The sequence below is a fragment of the Procambarus clarkii genome, unplaced genomic scaffold (assembly GCF_040958095.1).
Source record: "Procambarus clarkii isolate CNS0578487 unplaced genomic scaffold, FALCON_Pclarkii_2.0 HiC_scaffold_652, whole genome shotgun sequence".
In the NCBI taxonomy this organism is placed as follows: domain Eukaryota; kingdom Metazoa; phylum Arthropoda; class Malacostraca; order Decapoda; family Cambaridae; genus Procambarus; species Procambarus clarkii.
In genome coordinates, this window is record NW_027189685.1 from 102,501 (window position 1) to 109,714 (window position 7,214).

General features: G+C 44.3%; 1 non-coding gene across 1 annotated transcript; it reads right to left on the reverse strand.

Annotated features, from left to right (window-relative positions):
• Window positions 1-137: 137 nt before the first annotated feature.
• LOC138361720 (5S ribosomal RNA) lies at window positions 138-256 on the reverse strand. Its single transcript, XR_011227135.1, has one exon. It is a non-coding gene; the product is annotated as a 5S ribosomal RNA (ribosomal RNA).
• Between the last annotated feature and the right edge of the window lie 6,958 nt (window positions 257-7,214).

The window sequence follows — 7,214 nt, forward strand, 5'->3', positions numbered from 1 at the left end:
TTTAAACATGACATACATATTAATTCATTTTACCAGGCCTTATTCCACACAACTCCGTGAATTTCCCGTGGAGCCAGCCAGCCAGCCATTCAAACAAAAACAAACGAAACAAAACAAAACAAAACAAAAAACATTATTGCCAACAGCATTTGGTGTTCCCAGGCGGTCACCCATCCAAGTACTAACCAAACCCAACGTTGCTTAACTTCGCTGATCGGACGAGAAGCGGTGTTCTCAACGTGGTATGGCCGTTGGCATGAGACTGCCTACACATTGTGGCTAATAACCAACTCTTTTTAGTCATCACGGCAGGATACGGACCTTCTTGTGGTGTCTTAATGGTAATTGTATCCTAACATATTTTTGTCTCCTTGGCATGGATATTTAACATCGTTTATTCAGTCTTGGGTTTATGTTCTTTCGCCATTTACAGACATTTTACATCTACCTACTTCCTCAGCCTACCCTGCCAATTTCTAATGAATTTGTGGATTTTCTTTTGTAATACATACATGTGTGTGCTCATCTGCTCTTCAGTTTTTATGATATTTGTCTCATCTGTCCTGCTTTATGATACTTTTACAAAGAACATGAACAAATGCTTCTATTTTAGAGAAGATATGGGATCCAGGTTTCGGAGCCGTAAAACCAACCGTCGTGATTGGTGGACGAGTTGCCAGGTTGCAGCTTCTGTACCGTGCCGGCACATAAATAGGTTCGGCTCAAGCGGCGGCAGCATCATTCCCCCGTGACTGTCTGAGCGTCTCTCATCACCTTGGTTATCTCATCATCATCATGGTAGAAGCAAAGCCTACCAAGAAGGCTGCGGCTGCTGCTGCTGCTGCTGTGGTGGCCACCACCAGGAAACCTCGCGTCCAGGTTGCTCACCCGAAAACTAGTCAAATGGTTCTAGCCGCGGTCGCAGCACTCAAAGACCGTAAGGGCTCGTCTCTACAAGCAATCAAGAAGTACGTTGTTGCCAACAACAAAGTCGAGGCTGCCAAGATCGCCATTTACATCCGAAGATTTCTCAAGAAAGCAGTGGCTGACGGCATTCTTGTTCAGACCAAGGGAAGTGGAGCTAGTGGATCATTCAAGCTGGCCGTAGCAGAGAAGAGGGCCGTTCTAACTCCCAAGAAAGCCACCACAACCAAGAAACCATCTACAGCAGCAAAGAAGGCCGTGGTAACTCCCAAGAAAGCCGCCACAAGCAACAAACCACCTACAGCCTTGAAAAAGAAGCAGCAGCAGCAGCAGCTTGTTGTTGGGAACAAAAAGCCCAAAATAAAGAGAGCTTCAAAATCTCCCAAACCACCCAAGGCAAAGAAAGCTGTCAAGAAAACAACAAAGGCAAAATAAACGACGACATGCAAGCAGCATGAATACACATGACAATAAACATCCAGGCCTCCCCCCTCAGTGGAGGGGCCTCATATGATTCCAAAAAGAGTTTAGTTTTGTAGACAAATAAATCATTACTTTTGGGGTAGATTTACTCTGTATATTATATATATATATATATATATATATATATATATATATATATATATATATATATATATATATATATATATATATATATATATATATATATATATATATATACACACATACATGGGTGAGGTGATATGGTACCAAAGTTTTGGGTGAGGTGATTGACATTTACACAAGATAAAACACGAACCAATGGGAATAAAAACATAAGAATGGAAGTAACTGCAGAAGGCCTATTGGCCCATAACACAAGCACTTCCTCTTGATGCTTCTATATTGGTTCGGAGTCTTGAAGCTATAATATATATATATATATATATATATATATATATATATATATATATATATATATATATATATATATATATATATATATATATATATATATATATATATATATATATATATGCACACAAAACTAAATAGTCTTGTTAGACAAATTGCCCCTATTAGAGGCAAGTTGACTAACAAGCCGAATGACTGCAATTGTTTTGAATTTGAGTTAAATCTAACATAGAAATGTAATCAAACCTAACCTAACCTATGCTAACCCAAGCTAAGCTAACCTAACCTAACCTAAGCTAAGCTAACCTAACCTAACCTAACCTAACCCAGCAATTCATGATCTTAATATAATACTGTTAATTGGATAAACCAATTTGGAAAGAAATGTTCGAAAATAACAAAATTAACTGTTCTTGTTAGGAAAATTGGGCCTTGCATACTTGTCCCAATAGTGTGGTTCTCGCTTTTAGGTACGACATAAACGTATACCTAAGTTGAGAGAGAAAAAGATTCGCACTCAAACATGCATATCGATTGCCAGTCCTGAATTCTGGGTAGATATTCGTGTCCTCCCTTTTCATTTACCATCATTTGGATACTATCAAAACAGCTCTGAGAAGGATAAAATGAATAAAACGGGTAGCTCACTCATGTAAAAAGGAAGAGTTGGGAAAGATCTCTCTCTCTCTCTCTCTCTCTCTCTCTCTCTCTCCCTCACCCCCCCCCCCCCCCCACCACCAATGATCCTGCTCTGCTAGTATATAACGGAACAAACCTTCCCCCCCCCACCCCTCCCTCCCCAATCAGAGTCCCTTTAAGCATGCGAGGATAAAAAATAGATTTCATAAGACCCAATGTGCTAGCTGATATCAAAACAATTTATGTTATCGTCTATTAAGCCCTTCAGTAAAAAAGTATAGGGACCTAATTAGGTCCCGTTTGAGGTGGTGGTGGGTGGAATCGATGGATTAGCCAAGCTCTTATCCGCCGAATCCGTAGAGGGTACGACCCTGGCGCTTCAGAGCGTACACCACGTCCATGGCAGTGACGGTCTTCCTCTTGGCGTGTTCCGTGTAGGTTACAGCATCACGGATGACGTTCTCGAGGAACACCTTCAGGACGCCACGGGTCTCTTCGTAGATGAGACCCGAAATACGCTTCACGCCGCCACGACGAGCTAAGCGACGAATAGCGGGCTTGGTGATGCCCTGGATGTTGTCACGTAGCACCTTACGATGACGCTTGGCGCCACCCTTTCCGAGTCCCTTGCCTCCCTTGCCGCGTCCAGTCATGGTGTTGAAGTTGTGTGAATAATAAAATTTCGGCACGATTTCCCCAGACTATATCCCGTCAAGCGGACGTACTTGTAGCATGGCAACTCCTAACTCCTGCCTGTCCTTACTTTATGCTTGTACTCGAGCAGAAACACGGCTTTCTCACAACGCTTTCAAAACTGCAGTTGCCTACTCGTCTGTTTCACGTCTCTGTGAAATGACTTTTGCACAAATCCAAAAAATAGAGCAAAATCAGCGATAATAGTGTTTGAGGTGAGCTGCCTGTTGGCTGCAGCCAGAGGAAGGAGGGGAGGGGCAACGGGGTGACGTAGGCGAGTCGAGCAGCCAATGGCGCTCGAGCAAGCGCCTCGAGACGGCGTATATAAGCAAAAATTTTTCGGCGCCGGCCATCACAAACCACAGTTGTTCACCATGGCTCGCACCAAGCAGACTGCTCGCAAGTCCACGGGAGGCAAGGCTCCTCGTAAGCAGCTGGCCACCAAGGCAGCACGCAAGTCTGCTCCTGCCACAGGGGGCGTGAAGAAGCCTCACCGTTACAGGCCCGGAACGGTCGCCCTGCGTGAGATCCGTCGTTACCAGAAGAGCACAGAGTTGCTCATCAGGAAACTTCCCTTCCAGCGTCTGGTGCGCGAGATTGCCCAGGACTTCAAGACCGATCTTCGCTTCCAGTCGTCTGCCGTCATGGCTTTACAGGAGGCATCCGAGGCTTACCTGGTCGGTCTCTTCGAGGACACTAACCTCTGTGCCATCCACGCCAAGCGTGTCACCATCATGCCAAAGGACATTCAGCTTGCTCGCCGTATCCGTGGAGAGCGTGCATAAGCTAAAACGACCACCCTAGTATACACCAAACTCGGCCCTTCTCAGGGCCAAAATATCCTTCTAAGGAGATTTCAGACATTCCTAGCATCAGTCATATGAATTAACCTTCATCTATACATATAATAAATAAATAAATACAATAATTTAGGTGTCATACATACACTGTACACGTGATATCAATAAATCAAGTCATTTGTAGTACAACCTGTCCTCTTACAAACAAAACGCCGTCGCTTTTCATTCTTATGCACTGCCAAGGATCCTTCCCCCCCCCCCCCCCCCCCCCTCCAAAAAAAAAAAAAAATTGTCATACTGTACTAGAAATAAAAGCAGCTTGTATAAGTGACATACTGTCCTGTCCTGTTTTATTCTGTTTTTGGTCCTCTGGCTTAATCTGTTAAGTTAGGAGATGACATTTTAAATTAACCGTTTTCTTGACATTTTCAAACCTTAAGAGGGTGGCCTGCATAGTAATCCTAATGTGGAACATAACAATGAATCTCTAATCTCTAGAAAAAAGATACCGAGTGTTTATATGTGTGTTGAGAGAGAGAGAGAGAGAGAGAGAGAGAGAGAGAGAGAGAGAGAGAGAGAGAGAGAGAGAGAGAGAGAGAGAGAGAGAGAGAGAGAGAGAGAGAGAGAGAGAGAGAGAGAGACATGCAGAGACAGAGACAGAGACAGAGACAGACAGACAGACAGACAGACAGAGACTGAGAGAGAGAAACACACACAGACAGTTTCATAAATATTCTCATTTTATAGCTATTTGCTTTCAGTGACAGAGGTTTTTGTTATAATAGTATTGGTGTCTAACACTCACAATCTCTTTAGAAATTAAAGTGTGGCTCCAATGGAGCCGAGTTTGTTGGTTTGAGGCCAAGCCACCACCACAGGGCAGTAAGTAAGCCGTTTACTTGGAGGAGGTGTACTTGGTGACGGCCTTAGTGCCCTCAGAGACGGCGTGCTTGGCCAGTTCTCCGGGCAACAGGAGCCTTACAGCCGTCTGGATCTCCCGACTGGTAATGGTGGAACGCTTGTTGTAGTGGGCCAGGCGAGAAGCCTCGGCGGCGATGCGCTCGAAGATGTCGTTCACGAACGAGTTCATGATCGACATGGCTTTGGAAGAGATACCAGTGTCGGGGTGGACCTGCTTCAGCACTTTGTAGATGTAGATGCTGTAGCTCTCCTTCCTCCTGCGCTTCTTTTTCTTATCGCCCTTGGCAATGGCCTTCTGGGCCTTTCCGGCCTTCTTGGCAGCCTTTCCAGATGCCTTGGGTGGCATGATGATGCTCGTGCTGGCTGGCGTTGCGATACAATAATGAACTTTTGCGCGAGTCGAGCTTTCCTTTTATATCCCGCTCGCGACTCAGCTCAGAGCGGGTCGCGTGGCGGAGCGCGCTGATTGGTCAGTGGCGGACTCCCTTGATCCTGAGCGGGGTATATAACACGAAGCTCGATCTGCGGGCCGGCATTAAAACACCACAAACCCACAACAGCAGCAGCAATGTCAGGACGCGGCAAGGGAGGCAAAGTGAAGGGCAAGTCAAAGTCTCGCTCCAGCAGGGCCGGACTTCAGTTCCCCGTGGGCAGAATTCACCGTCTGCTGCGTAAAGGCAACTACGCCGAACGCGTCGGTGCTGGCGCTCCTGTCTACCTGGCAGCCGTCATGGAATACCTCGCTGCCGAAGTTCTGGAGCTCGCCGGTAACGCCGCACGTGACAACAAGAAGACCCGTATCATCCCACGTCACTTGCAGTTGGCCATCCGCAACGACGAAGAACTCAACAAACTTCTGTCTGGCGTAACCATTGCACAGGGAGGTGTTCTTCCAAACATTCAGGCAGTTCTTTTGCCAAAGAAGACAGAGAAGAAGTAAGCACTTCTGCCACCCCACCACGACAAATACCATAACCAGGCTCCATCCGGAGCCACACACACTTTAATAGAGAGATTCAAGTAGACAATCAACTTTCAAACATTAATAATAACATTTATATTGATTTCATTTGGAATGTGTACATAACAAACAAACAAACAAAACAAAATTATAGGGATATTCAGCATCACTTGGAATATTAACCAATCATATAAATCCAATATATATTTTATATTTACTTTAAGCGAGGAATTCATATTCTATCAATTTTTAATTCATACAAATGAACAAAAGCAATTCTTCACTAGACGTAATGAATGAATAAATGATCAAGGTTAATGTGTTCATGAATAAATATATATATATATAATATATATATATATATATATATATATATATATAATATATATACTATTATATATATAATATATAATATAATATAATATAATATATTATAATACTTGTGAACCAGAATATGTTTGAGCAGCAGCGATCGTGCCATGGCCGAAGTGCAACAATTCAAATAATTTAAAGGGCCTGCTCGGGTATATAAGAGAGGCTGGGAGACTGGGGCGGTGGTGGGTGATGGTGATGAGTGATGGTGTGGTGTGTGTGGTGTGTTAAGAGTTGATTTACGGCCAGCCAGCCAGCTGCAGCCAAGGCAGGGCAGGGCAAGGCAAGGCAAGGCAAGGCAAGGCAAGGCAAGGCAAGGCAAGGCAAGGCAAGGCAATAACAGGACAGGACAGGCAAGGCAAGGCAAGGCAAGGCAAGGCAAGGCAAGCAGGCGGGCGGGCGGGGGGGGGGGCAGCCAGCCAGCCAGCCAGCCAGCCAGCCAGCCAGCCAGGCAGGCAGGCAGGCAGGCAGGCAGGCAGGCAGGCAGGCAGGCAGGCAGGCAGGCAGGCAGCAGGCAGCCAGCCAGCAGCCACTCCCACTTTGTATTTATATGCATTCAATTTATATTCAAACATTATATATGTTAAGGGCTAGTTTTAGTGTTTATTTTAAAAATGACAAACATCGAGTCGTTTACCAGTCCTTTAGCGTTAACGGTGATGCATTTTAAAACTGAACAGAAATCACCTTTTCTGGATATATCAAATATCGAATCCGCTTAATGTGCCTACAATTCAATCATTCAAAAAATACATAATTTACATCATGCCTTTTCATAGAACAGACAATAAGATTTGAGACAATAAGAACTTTAGTTTTATAACTAAAGTTGCACAATTATACCAACTCTATGGTGGCTGGGTGGTAAGGTGTGTGGCTGGTGTTTTGGAAGTCGCGAGTTCAAACGACCAATGGGAGTACTTTTTTTTTTTTATGCCATTCAATCTTCCTAGTACTATTATGTAGGTGTGTGTGTGTGTTTTTATTCATTCTTTGGTTTTATAGATGACATACATATGACTCCTTTTACGGTCCTTAATTAGGCTCTG